This window comes from Parasteatoda tepidariorum, chromosome 6 (genome assembly GCF_982258835.1).
Source record: "Parasteatoda tepidariorum strain Cologne lab strain chromosome 6, Ptep-v5.0, whole genome shotgun sequence".
NCBI classification, from domain to species: domain Eukaryota; kingdom Metazoa; phylum Arthropoda; class Arachnida; order Araneae; family Theridiidae; genus Parasteatoda; species Parasteatoda tepidariorum.
In genome coordinates, this window is record NC_141760.1 from 86411412 (window position 1) to 86434139 (window position 22728).

At 28.8% G+C, this 22728-nt stretch overlaps 1 protein-coding gene across 1 annotated transcript in view; it reads right to left on the minus strand.

The window, feature by feature from the left end:
* The window catches only part of LOC107446207 (beta-1,4-glucuronyltransferase 1-like), a 213822-nt gene that overhangs the window by 20641 nt on the left and 170453 nt on the right, over window positions 1–22728 (minus strand). The gene's annotated exons all lie outside the window — the stretch shown is intronic.

The following is a 22728-nucleotide window of genomic DNA, read 5'->3' on the forward strand; positions in this document are numbered from 1 at the left end:
ATCAGGGATTGGTATTTCCGTTCGATTCCCATGTAAATTGTCGTATAGGCACGTTGTTTTCGTAGAAGATAGGCCAATTTGTCTCTTTCAGCTGCTGTATCATCAAGTGGTATTTCTTTTCCAGTTATAAAGTCCCAGCATCCTTTTTCCATCAACAAAACTTTCATGTCAATTTTCCAGCTTCCATAATTAAAATCTCCGAGCTTTGGAAAGGCAAAAACTGTTCCATCAGTAGACTCAGCCATATTGAAAATTGAAGACTTATTTCCACTTTTCACTCCTTATTAGTCTATTTATTCCATGTTCCAGACTAAAGGTTTGCGGGTTCGAAGGCCCATAACCAACTGTTGATGCGTTAGCGGAGTAGCACAGTATTGAGTGAAAGTGTTAACTCACATAAAGAAACTTGAAGATTTAAACATTTCTTTATTTCATACAGTACCATCTCGATACAGCGTACAACTGAAGATATTTAAACATAAATATATCTTAACAAAAATGTTGGTACGTCACCGGAAACAACAACACAGTGACGTGACATAGTGAAGAGACAAGACAGGAAGTCGACAAGAACACATGCTTACAACAATGCATGCTTTATATACAGATTCCATAATCATATGCACGGATGACGTCACTTACGTTATCTGAAAAGAAAATGTCTGTTGCCACCACACGACCGAAACTTAATTCTGTTAACTTAATGTATTCAGAGGAGTAACAAACCACTCCCACATGATCGACGGGCGCCATGGTGCCCGCGGGCATAGGGTTGGGGACCCCTGCATCACGTTAAAATTCTTAAATTTTTTCATATTTATCAAACTTTATCACATGTATATATATAAACCAAATTTCATAGCTAATATCACTGAAATCATTACCAAAAGTTTCGGTAATAATTACCGAGCTCTTCAGTGTTCCCATCGAGTGAAAAGCGCGATAATTTAACCATATGTAACTGGTAGTTTTGAAGAGTTTTATCACTAATACCTGGTAGTTTTAACCATATTTTTTTCTCAGTGTATATATAAGATACTTTATATTCTTTGTAAAAAACAAGATAGCTCATGAGGCTTCATTAAAAGATTGATTTTAACAAAAACAAAAAATATTTAAGTATGCTACCTGTTCCATCTTTTACATTCTTTCCTAGAGGAGTTACTTGATGTCGTTCTGTGCAGGTTTTTAGGCATATAAAAAGATATTGTTCGAATGATAATTTTTAATTTAAAAAAGGTTTCATAAGAAATACATTTTAACATTAAAGATGCAGTTGATCTAACTTTGATATACTTATATTCTTCTCCGAAAGGGGCAAGATAGCATTAAAAAATAATTTTATCGCTATAAGGTTTTGTTAAAACAAAAGGATACAATTAAACAGAAAATATTTACGTGGGCCATTTTTGAGATCTGTAATATTATTTTCCAAACTTTTTGAGTTACATGATAAGGTGTAGTATAAGTATTAATTTATTACTTACAAGGTTTGGTATAGAGATACATTTTAACATAATAACAGTTGTGTTGCATTTAAGGTACTTGATATTTTTTTCTAGTAATTTTGATTTACATGATAGCGTGTGATACAAATATTAATTTATAACTCTCAAGGTTTGGTAAAAAGATACATTTTAATACAATAACACTTAATTGTGTTGCATTTAAAGCACTTGAAAATATTTTTTGGAGTTTTTGAGGTTTATGTAGAGAAATTGATTAAATAATTTAGTAGAATTTATACTGTTTTTAATAAAGGTATATTTTATCATAAAAACATTTACTTCTTCTCGCTTTAAAGTGCTTGACCTTATTCTTAGTTGTTTCAAAGGTATAGGAGAAGTTATTTCTAAAATAATAATTTTAAACTTATAGTGATTTACAATAAAGTATATTTTAATTATCAAACATTCAGTCGAGTTATTTTTCAGATACTTGATATTCTTTTTTGAAACACAGGAAGAGAAAGTACGTTTTTCAGAAAGATGATATGTTTTAACATAAAAGCTTTTTGTTGTGCTATTTTGAAAATATTTGTTATTCTTCTCAGAAGCTTTTAGAGAAATTTAGAGCAATATCTTTCAAGTAATAATATATAACTTATAAGATTTTGTAAAGAGATAGATTTTAACGTTAAAAAAAACAGTTATATATGTACTATGCTACTTTAATTACTACTATTGATAGTAATTCCAATCCTTAAATATTTTAATAACTTTATTTTATGCTAATAATAACATCATTCTTCTCAAAAAACATTTATACTACCTTTGTTACAACACTGAGAAAAAGAAAGTGTAGTCAAAGCTGCATGAATATGGTCAAATCTGACTCTATGGTAACACTAAAGAACAGGGCAATTTTTAAAGTATTTTTCAGTAAAAATTTAATTCAAATTGGGCGTGTACCAATATTGATAAACGCTGTAAAATTTGATACTTTTAATATGATGTTTTAGAGCGTGGTGTTAAAAAAAACATTTATTCGGTTAAATTTACTTTTTAGTTCTTCATTTGTTACTAAGTTTGTGGTAATAAGAACTACAAATTTGAATACCGGAATTTAGCATGAACCATTACCACAATGAAATAAATTCTGAATCAAATTACGCACCGGCACTTTTGGCGCATCATCAGCAAAATCCATTGTACCGTAAAATTCATTTTTATCATATGATACTGCACTGTAATTTTCTCACTAATATTCATGTAATTCGAGTGATTCAATGATTTTAGGATATTTTTTGCTGAAAAAATCGCGGTCTATCAGATTTTTTGTTTCATAGCTGCAAAAATGTATACTACGCTAAAAAGTACCGGCCCCCGAAATCGGATTCGATTCGGAATTTTTAGCAGTGTTTCTGAACGGAAAAATTACGAAGCGAATGGTTCAAATTCTAATTATTATGGTTTTATGAACATAGTTGTGATTTAAAAAAAAAAAAAACTGAAATGTCTTTATCATAGAATACGTTAGTTTTACCAGAATTGTTTTCATCGTGACGCAATTGAATATTATAATACCTGTTATTTATTCTAATAATAACTCCGTTATTCTAAGAAAAACAATTTTTATCCATGTTACGTTACTTATTGCCTTCGTTACTTTTATTATTCTTTAGAAAGAAAAAAAAATCATATATTCCCAACTTTTAAAAATACTTTACTACACACAAGAAAACCATTAGACTCCAGCAACTTTAACGTTTTACGCCGCGCTTTTTATACATTAATTTACAACATCGTAATTTCTTTTTACAGCTTTCATAACATTTCCACAAGGAAAAAGAAACGATAATTGTGGGAATATTTTATGCAAAGCGAAACCACAAAAGACTTCTATTAAAAAGTATTTCACTTGTAAGTTGCAAGCAAAGAGTACTTTTACTAAAAAAGAACAATAAAGAAGAATCGTCCCCGCACACATTCTATCCAAGAAAGGTTGAAAGCAACGGTGCGAACACGAAAAATGCATTTAAAGGAAGGGCATTATCATCATCCAAAGCAGTATTTAGCGAAGCGCTAAGCTTGTTGGTAATTATTACACTGGAAGGTTAGTTTTATGAGCCGACGCTCTTAAAATGAGTCTGCTCCATTCTCTTTTCCGTTCGAATATTTTAATTTTTTTTTGTTTTTATAGTACGGAAGAATTTGAGAGGCAAATTAGAAATTACGGATATATTATGCGTGTCGGCGACATCGGATGTGAAAATGGCGCTTTTGGAATGAAATGGTGACATCAAGTTAACGAATGACTTGGAATTTTGTAGTCGTTCTAATTTTATGGGGTATAATTCCATTGCGTAATCGCAATTGTCACACGATGGCGTTATTTTAACATGTTGTGCACTTTTTTATTCATGGAATCTTTTTGGTTTTGTTTATTTATTTGAAAACCTATGTGTTAAGGCTAACAAAATATTTAAAATCGTTACATTTTATAACTATTACTCTTGAAGGCAAGTTTTATGAGTAGACGCTCTTAAAATGAGTTTGCCTCATTTTATTTCCCTGTTAAAATATTTTGACTATTTTATAGCATGAAAGAGTTCTTTTGAATTTTTTTCGGACATGATTCCATTGCATACATAATTGCAAGTGTTACATGATGTAACTATTTTAACATGTTTTATGTAATTTTTTTATTCATATATTCTCTTAGTATATTTTTTGAAGCTTATGTATATTATGCATATAGTTAAGACTAATACAGTATGTTAAATATATATTGCAATTGCTGCACTCGAAGACATGTTATGGTGACATCAAGTTGACTTGACTTGGAATTTTGTAGTCATTGACTTGGAATTTTGTAGTCACAAATGACTTGGAATTTTGTAGTCACGAATGACTTGGAATTTTGTAGTCATTTTATTGTTATGGAGTATAATTCCATTGCATAGTTGCAACTGTCACACGATAGCGTTATTTTGATTCATGGTGCACTTTTTTATTCATAGAATTGTTTTTTCGTTTTGTTTATTTGTTTGGAAGCTTGTATGTGCAATATAGTTAAATCTTTAAAAATACATAGTATAACTATTAGTTGAAGCAAGTTTTATGAGATGACACTCTTAAAAGGAGGTGAAAAAGTTCCGGAAATTACGATATAAGATTCTGCCACTTTTGGTGCATCATTCATAATCTAATCTTTGGTGCATCATTCTAATCCTTTTTTTTTGCCATAAAATTTGCCATTTTTATAGTAATATTTATTTAATTTAATTAGAGTGATTCAGTGATTTTACGGTAATTATTACTGCAAAAATTACTGTACATCAGATTTTTTGTTCCTTATCATGTTCCGATAAAAAATGGATTTTGGGTAAAAAAGTACCTGAGTGCCGGTATGTTTCCCCGCAATTTGATCTGGAATTTCTTACAGTGTAAAGTTTTACAGTGTTTTTTCTAGTACAGTGTTTTTCCAGTTTTCTGTGCATAATTCCATTGCATGCATAATTTCAAATATCACATGATAGTGCTGTTTTAAATTATTGTGTTGTGTACATTTTTTATTCGTAGATTCTCTTTTGATATTTTTTGAAAGCTAATATACGTCATACATATAATTAAGACCAATATGAACCGATGCTCTCAAAATTAGTCTGCTTCATACTCTCTTCCGGTAGAATATTTTATTTTTTTCCCGCCTTAATAGTACAAAAGAATTTGTGGGACAAATTACAAATTACAGATATATCAGGTGCTTTGTGACATTGAACGTGAAACTAGCGCATTTGGAATGAAATCGTGACATCAAATTGGCGAATGATTTGGAATTTTATAGTCATTCTAATTTTATGGGGTTAAATTCCATTGTATAATAACAATCCAGGTAGAAGCTTAAAACCCACTCAGCTTCAGATGAACGAATACCTACTGATCTGAGAAGTAATGATGCGCAATGCTGACCACATTCCCTCTTCGTAATTGCAAAATTTATGGAGATTTAACCTCCTTTATCATCTTGGACAACAATTGATTGATTGAATATTTTACTTATAATATTTAATATGCCCGTCAATAAAATTTATTTTAAAAGGGTTAATAAAAAGGATTTACTTCAAACCTATGTCGAATATAATTCTTAGGAGATTCGGCTGCACTTTTAAAACTACCTCTTAAATGGGATCACAGGCAGTATGGTTTCTGTACATTTCCCATTTTTCCCTATACATATTTCTGTATCTGTATTTGAGGTTTTGTGGGGGCGGAGTTATCGACCATGCCAACCGTCATCTATTAAAAGGTACCTCGTGATTGAATCGAGTTAGCACGTCTTATATACCAGTGAATTAATGTTCAATATTCGTAGTGGTAGTTACGCCACAGTTTCGTAGAGTCCGATCAAATTAACAGGACGTGATTATGTTTGTATACATAATTTGGTTTCGTTTTTTTTAAACCAAAATAAATTTTTCTTTATTTCTAAAAATAAATTTCAGTGCATATATGTAAATGCTATATCAGGAAAACCAAAAAAATTATGACGAGTGTACAGAGAAGAAAAATCTACAAAAACATCGCACGGTTTCCATTCCAGACATAAAAATCTAATCTGTAACCAACCATAGGATATAGTAGATATTGCTACAGTAATTGGAAGTGCAAATATTTTCATTTGTATCCAGCTACTGTAGTAGGGATTTGATCTTAAATTTCTGGTATTAACAACATTGCTTATTTAAAATTTTAAAAGAAAAAAAAATCATAGTCCGATTTATATATCTCAGGGTCCTGAGCACAAAGCCACTTGGAGGCCCCTCAGAAAGTTGATAAGTTTCAGTTACCATGCGTTGTTTTTAATCACAATATCAAAAGATAATTTGATACTTTTCCATTATACCGTCTCAGGCGATAAAGGCGCCAATAATGATGCAACCAATGCCAAACTGAATATCGCCGCTGGTAACCTTTTGCCACCACATTTTCAAAGCAAGTCGCGGCCATTTTTTTTTATCGGTCACGTCTTTTTCTTAGTACGAAAAATTAACGAAAAAGCGATGAAAATTTTGGGTTTGCCCAAAACAGAGGAAGAAGCCGTCAGATTCTTTCAAGAGAAAGACGTTTTGGCTGAAATCGCAACTTGTGATAAGAATCATGAAATGAAATTGTATATGGAAGATGAAATTCAATGGCGCTGCAACCTTCATCTTGTCACTGCAATAGAAGTATCCGTTAAGGCACATGGTTTCAGTCATCGAAAATGAGCTTTTTGAAGTATATGCGGTTTATTTATCGTGGCAGCAAAGAATTAACTTCAGTTAAATGGTGCTCCGATTCATGGAAATCATACTGTACTAGCAAGCTGGACGATGAAAGTTTCGAACATTTCAAAGTGAACCATAAATACAATCCTTATAGATCCAGAAACTGAAAAACACACGCAAAAAATAGAGAGACTGTGGGCCAGAGCGAAATGGCGAATTAAGTAACACAGAGGAACGACACACCATTCACAAAAGTCATCTTGCGTAATTTATGTGGAGAAGGCAAACGGAAGCTCCATTTGAAAAAAATTTAAGCGACATTAAAATGTTTATGCCTCCGAAGTAAGTTTTTTTTAACCATTTATTAACTGTTTTTTTTATGTGTATGCTGTGTGTTGTAGCCATTAAAGTCTGCTTTGAGTGATTTGTTCCGGCAACTGCGTGTTGTCACCAAAAAGTCTGCTTGGCGAGATTTGTGCCGGTGTAATGGAAAAGTACCGATTTTTTTTTTTTAGGCAACAGCAAATTGTAAACCACCTGAAGCCTTATTGAGAATTACAATACATAGAATCTCAAAATTTAATTTAGCTAAACTATGAACAAAAATACTTAAATTTAAATGATAGAGTTGTTGGCTAGAATGATAGAAAATATATATGAAAAAAGATTATTGCACTAAATACCGGGAAAGAATCCATAGAGTTGAAAGAAAAAAAACTGAATTGTAATATTTATTATTAACTTCAAAAGGCAATATTTATCATTTACATCAAAATCAATGCCAAAGCGTGTCGCCAAAATTCACCAATCTTTTCATAGTTTTTCCATTGAGCCAGAATCTCTATAAATTTCCCCATATTCAGGTGGTTTTTTTAACATACTTTCTTTCTCTGTGTAGCATACAACATCATAATTTTCTTAAAAATATTTTTGCTCAAATTAAAGAAAATGTTTTCTAGCCCTTTCTCTACTTGTAATAATTTCCTTCTCACAAAATAGAAGCCTTGGGTACGTGTCCCCAATTCCCTCCTGTTAATCAGTCTTTGAAAATAAAAATCTTTAAATTTTTACCTGTAAAAATCTTTAAAAGCCTAATGTAAATATAATGTTGCTTTCAAATTATGAAATAAAGTCTGTCTGTTAGATGAAAAGGATTGGCGAGCTCTATTTACAGATAAAAGTATTGATTAAAAAATATTCCCAGTTAGATGTAAATTTATTAGTGCTTCATTTAGAGCATAAAAAAAGCAATATCAAAGAATCTATGCTTGTTTTTAGTGTTTACTTTCGAAGCAAAAGTCACATGCATGTTTTCAAAATGGAAATAAAAAAAATTTCTACGAAATCAGCTTGCTTTTTTTTATTTTATTTTACGATTCTCCTCGAAGAACTTCTAAAATATAGATTTGGCGAATAAAACTTTTCTTGACGAGCAGTTTTTCCGCTGAAATTTCAGTAAAAAACGAGGAAAAAAGGAAGAAAAAAAAATATCTCGAAATAAGAAGAGCGTGCGGCTGACAGTGATTCATGCAGAGCAAGAAAACTTATTCAATTGCGTCTTACAAGGAAATTTTGCGTTTCGGGGCTGAAAATAAAATGAAATTTCATGTGAGCAAGGAAAGGTTATATAGCATAGTTTTATGTGAATTTGATTGACGGCAGATGGTCAGAGAAATTTCTTATTCATGAAAAAGCATCTACTCACTGAACTGGGTTTATTTTCAGACAAACTAAATTTAAATAACACAAGCAGGAAAGTAAAAATAATAAAAGTTTTTTTACAAGAAAAACTACCTAACGCAATTTTTTCAGGCTACTTCCAGAATTAAAAAAACAAATAAGCAACAGAAAAAGAAAATGAAATATTCAACAACTTTAGAAAAATTTCTCCGAATTTTGAATTGCTTTGTTTGCAAATTTCGTTTTATTCAAGAGTTTCGAAATTCTTAGATTTATTTTTGCTTTGCTAAAATTAAACTTGTTTTAAAGAGTGTGGTTAATTTCAATTTTCAAACTCGCATATTTTTACGCAAATTTTTAAATCAGGATACAATTTTTACACTGTTTTGGTTGAGAAATGCATGCTCTGTTTTCATTTGTCTAATTTAAAACGCCCATTTCTTTTATTATCACAAATGTTTTAATTTGTTATAATTTAAATGTAGTATTTTTGTATTTTAAATATAACTATAAAGCAATTTATAGTGGTTAACCTAATGGTTGTTTTGAAAACTACTATTAAACAATTGTAAATAATTATATTTTTACTTATATAGTTTTTAGAAAAAACTTTCTAACTGATAAATTTTTTTATGTGATTTAATCTCGAAAAATAGAAAAAAAAAGTTAAAAAAAATATTAAGAAACCTACATTTTTCATTATTTTAATGGCTAAAATACAGTTAATGAGATTATAATTTAAAGGTTCATGACATTGCAGACTATAACTTTAAAAATTTATTGATTGACACGTTATTCCAGATTACGAATATCAAAAACTCAAATCTGTTGCAAACAATGTGGAAGATGCCTGGCTACAAAATTTAATTAATAATACGAGTGCATGCATTGTATCTTATGCGTATGTTATTGTATGTTATTGTATCTTATGTTATTATCCTAGTTAACTATTTTTAATTTATTAATAATATATTTTACATATTATATATTTATTATTTTTTTATTTTTATTTGATAAAACATTACTGTATTCCTCTATCATTTGGACAAGGCCCTCCCATTATATTTTTCATATTTGTATTTTTCATGATTGCAGTTGAAAAATAAACTAAAAAAGAGCTTTTACTTTTTTTCCCTTACTCCATTGGGGTTGTTGTGTTTTTTATTCAAATCAGTTCCGTTCTAATCAATTAAAAGCGATGGATCTTCGTAATAGGTGGCAGCTTTTAGCGTTCAAAAAAATGTAGATTTTTTTTACACCCTATGCATATCTTTCCACTACACTATATTTTTTTTCCTCCATCAAGTATATCTTTCCACTACAGTTTCTGAATTTCAAGACAGTAAGTTGATATATTTTTGAACATTAGCATGTTTTGATACATTGTATGCATTGATACATTATTAGGCATACATAACTCTTGACATTAAGTGTGTTTAAAAATATTCTTTAAAAATATTTTATATAAAATTCCAATGACATATTTTTAAAAAAAAATTGCAAAAGTCATATCATTTTTAGGTTAAAAAAATATCGTTTTATGTCGTAAGAGACCAAATAAATAAGAAGTTAAAATTTTATTTCAAGCTTGAAACCTTAGGCAACCATTAGTTTAAAACTTTAGGCTCTTAAAAATTCCATTTAACTTACTGTATGTACTAAACTGCTGGTTCGAAAGCTGAAATAAGATCTATATGCAAATGTTTGTAGTTTCTGAGATATCTGACTATAAAACGGTAACGACAAAGCAGAATCTAAAAGGAATTTCACAGAATTTTTGCGCATCAATATCTTAAATAAACAAGCTTTCAGGCTAACTGCGTTGTTCAAAACTAACATTTGAAATTCTCATCTATTATTCAAACGCATTTTAGAAAGAACTAATGGGAAAATATATATGAGGATAAAATTCTTGCTCAACAATTGAATCGAGATCTTAGAGAAAATGAGATGGAACAATACCGCAAAGTATTCGAGAGAATCAGACGTATTCCTTTGTCTCTGATTGCACTAAATTCTATGTATGTTTGCTCTAGGACAATAATCAAACGAAGCAGAAATGCCAGATGCAAAAAGAACCAATTTATTTAATGCATAAGGTCTAGTCTGTACATATACATGACTTACTTAAAGAAATGATTCTGATTCGTATATGAATAGCTTTTGTTACTATACATCAAAGAAAAATTGAGATTTTAGGTAGAAGAATGGTTTTTTAAAAAATATATGTTTTTTCTCATCGTTCCTTTCAAAGATTGTTTGAATATTAATTTTGAAAGAGTTAAATTAGAATTTATTTAATAATCCTTTTTCATATTGGATTTTAATCTTTATATAAAGTTAACTTTTGAATGAACAAATAATAATTACAGCTCTATGTATCTTTGCACTAGGACGATAATTAAACGAAGCAGAAATCTCAGTTTTAAAAAGAAAAACAATTTATTTGATGCACAAGGTCCAGTCTGTTCACGTACATGATTTGCTTAAATAAATAATTCTGATTTCAAAGATTGTTTAATTTAGTTGATTGCTGAAAGTAAAGTGAATGGAATGATATTTAGTAATCTTTGACTGAATTTGTTTTTGGTGGTTATGCTTAATCAACTTTTAAATGTAAAATAATATTAACATATATAGAAAAAAAATATTTGTATTTATTTCTATGAACAGGAGTAGAAATTTCCTGTACACCTGCATGTTCTCAGATAACTTGAGATAAACTGTATTGATTTGCACATGATACAGTATCTTCAAAAATATTACGCAGTAGTAAAACATTAAAAAAGCCAAATTTGTGAATGATCAAATTTCATTTCTTGGAGGCTGCCTAAAACGTACTCAGCTTCAGATAAATGGATGCTAGCTGGTCAAAAAATCTACTGGCTCGATACTAGTTGGTCTTAAAGTCGGCTTTTTATGTTTTTTTATCATCGTAAAAGAGATTTTATTTTTCGTACTTTTTATGTTGTGTACAGCGAATATACGATTTTTTTCACTCTACATTTTACAGACAGAAAATCATAACTAATATAAATATAAAAATTAAAAAATGCTTTTAAAAATGTAATTTTTTACTAAAAAATTAATTTTTTTTAGTTAAAAATGTGCTTTAAATTTAAAAAATTGCAGAAAATGCAAATAAAGTTTGTAGTACAAATAAAATAAACTACTCAAACTGAAAAAAATAAGTAATATGTTTTTTTTTATATTGAGTATATATAAGCATATTATTAATAATAAAAAAAGCAAAATAATCAAATAAATAAAAGTTTATATGTTAATAATTAGTATAAATACTACCTAACTCGGATATATGAAATCTATTAATTGTTATCGAGTATTAAAGATAGGTAATTTTTATTTCCTTTTTACAAAATACATAATTTCACATTCAATTTACTCCATAAAGCTACATATATTATTTGTATTAAATTGACGACTTATTAGTTTATATTTCACGGAATATTTTTTTTTATTTCGTTAAAAACATAAACAGCAGAACAACATAAATGCTGAACAATAAAGTTTTTTTAGTACTGTTAAAAGATTTAAAACGAGTAATTCCATACTTATTCAGTTTATAATTGGTACACAAAATTTTAAACTCCGTACATTTCATGTTTATAACTAAAGGAAACAAAGCGAATTTCGAAAGATACAAAAACATTAAAATAAATAAATCAAAGATTAAAATACCATCATGCAAAGTTTTTACTATTCAAAAACTTAAAATGTTAAGATAGAGGTATGTAGAAATCTGAATTTAAAAATCCAAAACATTTCTCAGCAATGTTCGTTCGATGCAGAGATATTTAAAATTTTAAAAGTAAATTAAACTGAAAAATGAAAAAAATTTATGGTATTTAGCTTTTCTTATCATTTAGATTAAATGCTGAATCTTTTTAATTTGCAATTGTACTTATAGCCAACTTACATCTGTATACTGCATCTATAGCCTATAGCTACATCTATATCCTACTTACATCTTATAGCCTACTTGCAAGGACAGATAGTACAGAGAATGAAACAACATCCATGCCTTGCGCGGGATCCGAACTCAGAACCCAGAACCTTCGCATTGTATCCGACTGGTCTACATAATCCCGTCGTCTACAATGGGATTACAAAAAGAAGTAAAAGAAATACCCTAATGTGTTAACATTTTTCAAACTGTAAAAATGAGATAATCAATGACATATTTATAATTAATAATTAATTTGAAAAAATTCAGAACTAATGCACTTAATAGTCACCAGAATAACACTTTTATAATACTTATATTTATAAATTAATTAATGTGTCACTGCATTTCACTGCAATTTAACCTTGAATTAAAATTTTGCAAATGGGATAACTCGTTAAGTTTGTCAAAATATGAATTATGAAAGTATGAAAAGTTCTTATAGATGAAAAGTAATTTTCAAAAGGCACTAAAAATGTTACTTTTTAAATAATTAAAATTCAGTTTCTATTTAAATTTTTATTATTTTTGTTTTTAAGTATATAATAAATAATTAAATTTTATTTTACAGTAGAAGTAATTTTATTTTACAATTTTACATTTAAATTTTAGTATTACAAAAGAATAATAGTATTAGCATTAGTATTTTAATTATAAATCTCATAAAAAATAAAGGAGACAGAGTTTTAAAAATCTTTTATTTGCAATTGCTTTAACCTAAAGAGTAAAAACTCAAATAATAAACAGAAAACTGAAATATATTTTACTAATTTAAAAAAAAATATTTTGGAATTTAAATTTCATCTAGCTTACTCTTAAACCGATTAAGAATTATTGAATTTAAATACTGAAACTAACATTAAATTTAAAATAACGAAGCTAAAGACTGAATTTAAAATACTAAAGCTTAATTTTCTTGCATTTTTTATTGAAAGAAAAAAAAATAGAAAAACACAATTAAAGACTACTCAGAAGGAAATAAAAAATAACGAACTGTCGAAATCCAGAATCTTTGTTTATACAGCACAAAACAGGATAAACGGGAGCTTAGGGCGCACTGCATGATTTTTTCCTGTTTTCTTCCAAAAGCTTAATAAAGGATATATCGAATTTTCCTCCCTTACCAGCGATATATAGGATGGAATAAAAATGAAAGTGTGCTTATTGTTGCTTGGGAGGGGATGGAAAGAAAAAAAAATAAAAGAAAGAAAGAATCGATTTCAATCAAACGCTTGAAATGCCGTCTCATTCCTTGAAATAAATAGTTGGAAAAGAGAGATAAAATTCCAAAATCCTCTTTTGGCGACATTGAAGTAGTTTCCATTTTTTCCACCCCCGTTCAAATAATGCCCGGGGAAAAAAAAAGAAAGAGAGGCATAAAATATTCACTTTGGTGGAAAACCGTCCTCGATTCCTACCATTTTCATAAATTTAATCAGAAATGAGAAGATATAGTGCTTAGAAATTTCATATCAAATTTTTGCCGAGTTAGAAAAGATTGAGAAATATGAAAGACAAACGCAGAGCTCTGAATAATACATACATCAGTCGTAGCTGAGAAGACAGAATAATGGATAATTCTAGAGTTTTTGGGGGGAATTATTAATTCATTTTTTGACGATTTCTCGCTCGAGGATGTATTTATTAGTTTCTGTCGCATCGTTTTTCTTCTAAGAGAGAAAATACAAGTAAGCAAGAAAGTAAAAAAAAAAATTACTTTCGGATTTGTGATAGTTGAGACGTTTAAGAGGAAGGGGAATTTTAGATAAAAAAGATTTCGCATTAAAATTCTGGAAAAATAGTGAAAGCTAAAAGAGTAAAGTTATTGAAAAATTTAAATTCATTCTACTTAAATAAGCTGTTTTTAATAACGTGGCAGAGCAAAATCAGCATTTGTGTGAGGCAGGCGGTGCTATAAATAAGTACTAATATGAATGCCAAGTCATAAAATGAAGACAAAACAGTAAAATAGTACAGAACCTAATGAATTGAAAAGTGGGTTCATTACATCTAAAAAGTAAATCCTGCTTCCTTTGAAAGATTTTTTTCTTCCAAATTCGGATTATTAAGAGCTGCTGAGTTCAATATTTGACTTGATTACTTGTTTATCTTTTTCTAAATAAATTTTCTGATACCTTTTCAATTTTTTCCAATAACTGAAAAATTGCAGTATATTATTTTATGCTTCTAAATATATTTAATAGTAAGCATTATTTATTTGTTGTTATGTAGATTCTATTTGTTCTTTACTCTTAGTTTTCTTAACTCTTATTACTGTAAATTCTCAACTCTTATACACTGAAACTCTGATACACTGAAAAAGTACCGGCACTCAGGGTACCAGTACTTTTTACCTTAAATCAATTTTTACCGGAACGCGTAATGGAAAAAAAAATTTGATACACTGTAATTTTTACAGTAATAATCACCGTAAAATCTCTGATTAAATAAATATAACTGTAAAATTTGATTTTTGCGGTACAGTGTATTTTACGGATGATGCACCTAAAGTGCCGGTACTTAATACCGTAATTAAATTCGAAATTTTTTACAGTGTTGTTCACAACAAGCTGTTCTCAATCACATTCACAATGTTCAAGAAATTCACATTCACTTACAGTTCATTTCGAAGCACGCTGAGCAAAAAAATGTTAGTTTAATAAAAATATAAATTTTAAATAACCTATAAAAGTAAGAAAATAAATGTCGTAACTCAGATCATGGAAAGTTTTCCCAGTCACCCAGTTCCAAAACTAGTTAAGCGCCATCTAGATTTCTGTTACTGTAAAATACTTCGATTGCAAAATTAGCAGACAAACCAAAAGAAAAAACTTATATTCTGTTGGGTATGTCTGGATTATTTTTCAAGCTGTGAAAGAACATATAAAAGTAGACTTCAATTTTTTCCTGTGAAACACACTAACTCATAACAGAAAATATAATAGGTAATACATCTATCAGTAACAGACAGATAATTTGACTGTTACAAATAAACTATAATATTCTGTTTTCTTTGTATCAGTCATTTTTATAGGGAATATAATATAAGTTCCGTAGTTATTATTTTTCTTTTACAGTTGCAAAACTTTGACGGCTCGGTAGCAGTTCATAGATATAAGATAAACTACGAAAGGCTTTCTAAATTAAAACCTAGAGAAATACAAAGACGGAAAAGTTTATTGAAAAACGTTTACCCAAAAAGGCATGATTTTCAGGAATTCTTTGTTTTTTTTTTTTAAGTAATCTATAAACTGTAAATATATCTAAGTAGATATTTAAATATCAATATTTATATTAATCTACATATTTTTACTAATATTAACCACATTCATATAATATACAAAACATAATGAGAGATAAACCACTTCGTAAAAAATTATTCTTGTCCTTCATTTAAGGAAACTGTCAAGCAAAAGTAATTAAATAAATATTTTACATCAGTCAAAAAAATTTATTTTATTTGTGCTAAAAATGTTTTCATGAGTTTTAATTTTATTATATATTGGGTCACAGTTCAGTGACACAGAGCCTTTGGAGCCCGTTCCAAGCTGCTCAGGCAAAGTCGTTCGAAAACAGACTGAAAAGTTAAATCGGTTTTCAATAATAATAGAAAAAGTGGAGCTCGAGTTATGCTTTTTTTCTCTTTTTATTATAAATGAACGATTTTTTTGTAGAATTCAAATGTTTTGAAACGAACTTTTCATTTTTTATTTGAAATATTTTACATCACTGTACCGACAATATTTTTGTGTTACTTTTTCACCAAAATAATATTATTTTTTAATCATTTAGAAATTGTGAACTTGAGTGGTGCATTTTGAGTAGAACGATCAAACCAGATTCAGTAGAGAAACCCTAGCTCAGTAGTTACCCAAGTTTGAAAAAATCGTGAATTGTATTTCATTATTCTTTAAGATTTTAACTTTTTAATTGTATAGTGCAGAAAATCATCGCATACGGTAAGCACCATTTTCAGTGTTGTGGTAGGTCAAAATTTTTTGCAGCTCTTGCAGTCACATTTTTTTTATTTCACTGTTATATATTTATTCATTTTTTTATTTCATCATATTTTGTTAGTTTTTTTTACTGACAACACATATTTTCATGCGCATTATAATTAATTTGTTGCTTCATTGCAAAAAAATTTCATTTAAAATACAAGCACAGTTTTAGTAATATATTTGCACTAGTTCTTTTAAACAAGAGCATTTTTTTTCAATTTCATATGATTTTTTGCACAATAAGTGCAGTTCTGTGCTTAAAAAATGTATTTAGTTCACCTTAACACCAAAAAAAGTGACTCCTATGCACCAAAATGTTTTACAATGCAGTTTATTTTTCTGATAGAAATATTTAAAATATTGATAAAGAACTCTAATTAAATTAAAAAATAATGTCATCACGTGAAAATTAAGAATTTAATCAATAAAAAACTCATTTGTTAACCGATAGAAACAACTGTTAATCGTTAAGCGATAAACAACCGTTATTCGCTAAGCAATAAACTTCTCAAGTGTTGACGAAATTTGGAGTGGGATCCAAAAGTACCCATCTCAAAACTGACCCACAGTCATGTAATTTCATTTTTAGACAAACATCGTAGACATAATGTATATCTTATGTTTTTTGATTATTTTTTTACTTAAGAGTTCTTAAATTTTTTAAAAGCTACAGTTTTCCTGTTACAAAATCCGAATCTTCGTTTTTTCTTGAAAATAAACTCTTCTAGTCTTAAAATATAAATTCTTAAACTAAGTTTGTATAAATAACCCACAGCAAAAGTAAATAAGAAGTTAATTTTCTTAAACAAGTAATATACAACAAGTTTATAATCACAAGTTATACTGATAATTCATTTTTTTTCACCTAAAACAAACTACGCAAATGTGTAATAGTTATAGCTGTAAGGAAAACTAAACATTTTATTCTATAAATACAAGTCGATAAATTTTACTTTTATTTGAAATTGAGGATTCAAACTCTCTTAAAAGACGATCATAAAAAGTATTCCTCGAATTTTTTTTAAAAAAAAAAAAGGAATGGCATAAATCTTGCTTTTATCACACAACACAACAATATTATTGCTTTTTTTATAGCAAAATAATACTGATTTTACGCAACTGTTAACTTTATGAGATAAAAGTATCACCAAATTAAACTTATAAATAAAAGATGTTACCTTGGCTGATATTAAGAAGGAGTTCTATAATCGAATCGTATCATTTAGCAAAATCTAATAAATCTAATTCATCTCTCACAAAATCATTTTGCGTTGTGATTTCTCTAGAGTAACGTCAGAGTCTTTTTTATATGTTTAAGCGAAACTTATTTTATGTATAGGAATAAAACTGCATATGTGGACAAAACTTCTCTGTACAGAAGTGGCATATAGTAATTCATTTTTAGAGCCACTATAGCGAATATAAGCACGTATGAATCACAATAATATTATAGCAGTCGTTATGTTTCAAATAAAATACATGCACCAATAAAAATTAAATATTTAACTGCTACCATAAAATCTCTTTTTTAAGAATACAGTGAAACAAAAAGGAAAAAAAAAGGAAATATCAATCTGAGTAATGATTAGGTGATCATATTTTTTATCATATTTTTATATATAATCTGATTTTAATGAGGAGTGATGACTGTATTTATTAAGTATATTTAGCCGAATAAATAGTAATTACGTTATTCTCTAAGGAATCATGATAAAATTTCCAAATTTTGCTCCATTTACAAAATTTTATCTCTTATTAAAATACTATATTTTGTGGTGAATTAAAACAAAATCATTGCCGAAGCGTTTTAGTAAAAATTACCGAGCTTTTTTGTTGTTCCCATAAAGCTAGAAACACTATAAATTTAACCATATTCAGGTAGTTCTGACTATACTTTTTTCTCAATGTGCCTACGGTAAATATTATTGCAAGGGTAAAGTCTCCATGACTAAATATTTTAAAGAAGACTTTTGAACGCCGTAATTTGTTACATATCTCAAATAGCATTGTTTTAAGTTTTTTAGGTAGAAATAGCTTTGCATATGCTATGCAAGAGAAACATCTCAAGGGAACAAAACAAAAATCGATTTGAAGTAAGAAACTTTTTTTTTTCGATGAGTTTTATCAGACAATATTTTGTGCAAGAGTGGAATTTTGTTTGTTAAAAATTGGAAATCATTTAATTTTTGTGTTTGCAATTCGATTTATGGCTAATTATTCATCATTTAAATTTCTAACAAAATTACATTTTCCAGGAATTTACAAAATTTCAAATCTACAAAATTGAAAAATGTTTGAATATGAATGGAAAAAAATTCAAATTACTTTTTTTCAGATCTTATATTTTAATACAATTATAACTCTGATAATCAGACACATTTTTAGTAACCAATAGACTATTTTTTATTATTAAAAAAATACCAAAATATATTTTTGCTAATGATTAAAGCTTCAGAAAAAATGTACATAAAAGCGACACTGGTGCCCTTTCTGTGTCAAAGGGTTGAAAAATTCAATATGCATTTCATTAGTTATGCCTGCTTATTTAAATTTTAAAATAAAAAAATAACGCAATTTACTGTTTTTATAAAAACTCTTCAAAAACTTTCAATAAAAACCGTTGTTGCTATTTACAATATTTATTTAACACATATAGATGATCTTAAATTTTACTTGATACATACATCATTAACTCACAATCCTTGTCAACTTGTTTTTTTTCTGATAATTAATAATCAATCTGATAATAAAATAATTTATCATAATAATTCAGAAAAAAATTATAACTGAAACTTAATGACAAACATTTCCGATTAAAGAAAAGAAAATTCTATTTTATACACACTTTTGACTAATTTTTCTGTATATCTCAGTCAAATTTGTTTCCGTTCAATTCCCAACAAACGAAATAAACAAATTGTATGTAGACTTTTCATGTCCAAATTATATTGAATTTATTTAGAGTTTGATTATAGAGTTTAACTAAGAAGGTTATAAATTAACAAGCTATATAGTATACTGAGCTTTCAGATTTCAATGTAATCTACATTTTATTATTAAAGCAGTGTTGCCACCTCTCTTTTCTTATTCAGACTGGAAAAAAATATCACAAAAAGTGACTAAAAAATTCAAGGCTATGAAAGTGTAGAAAATATTGAAATGGAATCAAAAGCCCTTTGATCCCAGAGCATTTATTTTAAATATATTTTCAGAAAAAAAGTTAAAAGAAAACAAATCTACCAGAAATTTTCTATTACAAGCATTGCGAAACGTAAGCTTTCCGAATAAAACTGTTTCGAGCGATTTCATTTCAAATATCTCAATATTTGATGAAGCTCATCGCTTTATACTTCATAGCTCTCTTGAATAAAATATATATGGTAGTATTGTCATCCGTTTTAATAAATAAGGGACTCTTTTATCCCGTTTTCCCGGAACGGATAAGTGACCGCTTCCCGTTTAATATTACAATGTGTATGTCAAATAGCTGCCTACTGGAGAATCGACTTGGCGCGATTCCAATCTTATTTCTGTCGATAAAAGTGAATCTTTGGCTAAAATGCCAAGGGAGTTCCAAGCCTTGGAAAAATAGAATCAGCAGTCTACCACAGAAGAGTAATGCCCTCCATTACCGGTGAAAATGTTAATAAATAACATTAGCACTTGGACAATTGGGTGCCTGATATGGATATAGGATTAAATTAAATAGCAGAGGGCTTCTGCTATTGCTTTATAAGCTGTTCTGTTCGATGGGTTGAAAAGAGTCTTTAATTATTTACTAGTCTAATAAAGAATCTGTTTATGTAATGTATTTTTATCAAGAAATAATGCATCGAAATCTGGAGATTGATCGTTGCCTGATGTGGATAGTCACTGGAATTAAATCACAGAAGGCTTCTGATATTGCTTTATAAGCTGTTCTGTTTGATGGCTTGCAATGAGTCTTTAATTGTTTACTAATCTCAAAAAAGAATGTTTATGAAAAATAATACATTGAAATCTAAAGTAATAAGTTTTTAACGGCTGCCTGATATAAATGTAGGTAATATTAAATCTTAAAAACTTTCTTCTATTGCTTTATAAGCTTTTTTTCTTTGATGGGTCATAAAAGAGCCTTTAATTGCTTATTAACCTCATGTTCTTAAGCAATTTATTTAATAATACATTAGATACTAGAGTCATAATATGTTAATGAATTCCCGCTATAAATGTAAATAATGTTTTATATAAAAATTATTAATTAATGTATTTAATAAAAATTAAATATTTAATCCAAAATTACGTCTTCTAATGCCATATAAACTGCTTTGCTTGATGGATCTCAAAAGAGAATTTAATTGTTTATTAATCCTGAAAAAATATTTTTAGGAAATTTATGACAAATTGTATTCCTAAGTCATAACATATTAATGGCTACCTGTCATAAATGTAGGTTTATGTTAAATTCAAAATTTCTTCTGCTATTAAAAATTTAAAAACTGCTTTGTTTGAACTTTTAATTGTTTACTAATCATAAGGAAGAATCTTTTTCATATAATTTATTTAATAATACTTTGGATTATAGAGTCATTATATTGCAATGTTGCCTGTTACAGCCGCGATGGCTTAGGTCAGTGTTTCCCAAAGGGTGGTACGCATACGCCCAGGGGTACGGGAACAGTTTAGCGGGGGTACGCGTTCCTATGTGAAATATCTTGAAACAAATAAAAATTTCAAAAACTTTTATTTAAAAACAAAGCTAGCCATGAAAATTTACGATTACGCATTCTTCTATTGGCTATTTTTTGCAGAGTTAGCAGTTAATAATTAGTGGTGTCGACAGCCAGTTGTGATTCTTAAATTTTGTGCAATTTTTTATAGTAAAAAATACATTCATTTTTTTATTAGTGGTACACAGCGTTACGAAAAATTTAGAAAGGGTACACAAAAGTCATAAGTTTGGGAAACACTGGCTTAGGGGTTAGAGCGTTAGCCTTCCAATGAGGTGAATCGGGTTCAAATTCCAACGATTTCAGGTAGATGCAAATTCCGCATTCGGCGCTGCCACCGACCACAGTGCTGACGTAATATATCCTCAGTGGTAGACGAATTATTGGTTAGAGTCCCCTTGCCGTCAACTAACCGTGAGAGGTTTTCATGGTTTACATCTCCATGTAGCGCAAATGCGGGTAGGTTGCATCAAAAAGTCCTTCACGAAGGCAAATTTCTCCCAATTCTTGATCCAGGAGTTCCTTTGTATTCTGGATTGGGTTCAAAATTACAAGGCTATGGAGTTAAAAATTAGCAGTCGTAAATTTAAAAATTGGGCCGACTGATGGTTGCAAAATACATAATATGCTACAGATACCTGTATTTTTATCAGATAAATAGGTTAGAGTCAAGAAAAAAGAGCGCGTTGTGGATTGAAACATCAATACTGAACATTCTTTCAAAAATTCTTTGGTTCATAAAAACTAACTCATTACACACAGAACAACTTAATCTCATAAATGTAAGAATGAAAAAAGAACATAAAGTAGTACTGGGGAAGGGGAGATTGATCCCATTAGGAATGACTGGATTATCGATTCCAGCACCATTCAGTGAAAAAAAGTCAGTTCATTTATTCCGTAGATGAGAAAAAATATATATAAAATTCCTATCCATAAATAATAGAGAATAATTTATTATCTTTCAGATACCATCTAGCTAATTTATTGTAGAGGCTTCAAATATGATCATCCAATGTGTTTATCTATATTCTTCGATCTAAAATCGACGATGTGATGACAGGGATGAACAAAAACTTTTATGACTGCAATGCACGCAGATAAGATAAATGATTGTTTTCAATTTTTTTCTCCCGGTTATACAGGACAATCTAGTTCAGTACATTTGTTTCGTCAAAAGGTCCTGAAAGAGATAAATTAGATTTTTTTTTTATTCTAGTATTTTCTTGATACTGAAATTTAAATACTCTGATGTTCCATTTTTAAAAAAAAAAATTGCATTACATAGAGCAATGTGTAGATAGTTAAAAAAACGAAGATTTTTTTTCAAGGTGGCAACAAAGAACTGAAATCTGAAAGTTCTGAGTTAGTAATTATAAGCATGAAAAAAAATCTAATAATAAAAGCATAAACCAAATAACAAAATTTACTAAAGAAAACAATACTAACATCGAATTTAAGCGTAAATTGTTTCCAATTAGACTTGCTCTTTCAGTTACATTAATTGCAGCTTTAATTTATGTCTTTCTAGTAGTGAAACCCCTTAATTCATTATTTAATCTAATGTAATTTCAAACTCGCAAATTTACAATTGTGTCAATAATTTTTCTGAATAGTCGACTTTTATGCTACTTAGGTAAAATGACATTGCATAAATTAATT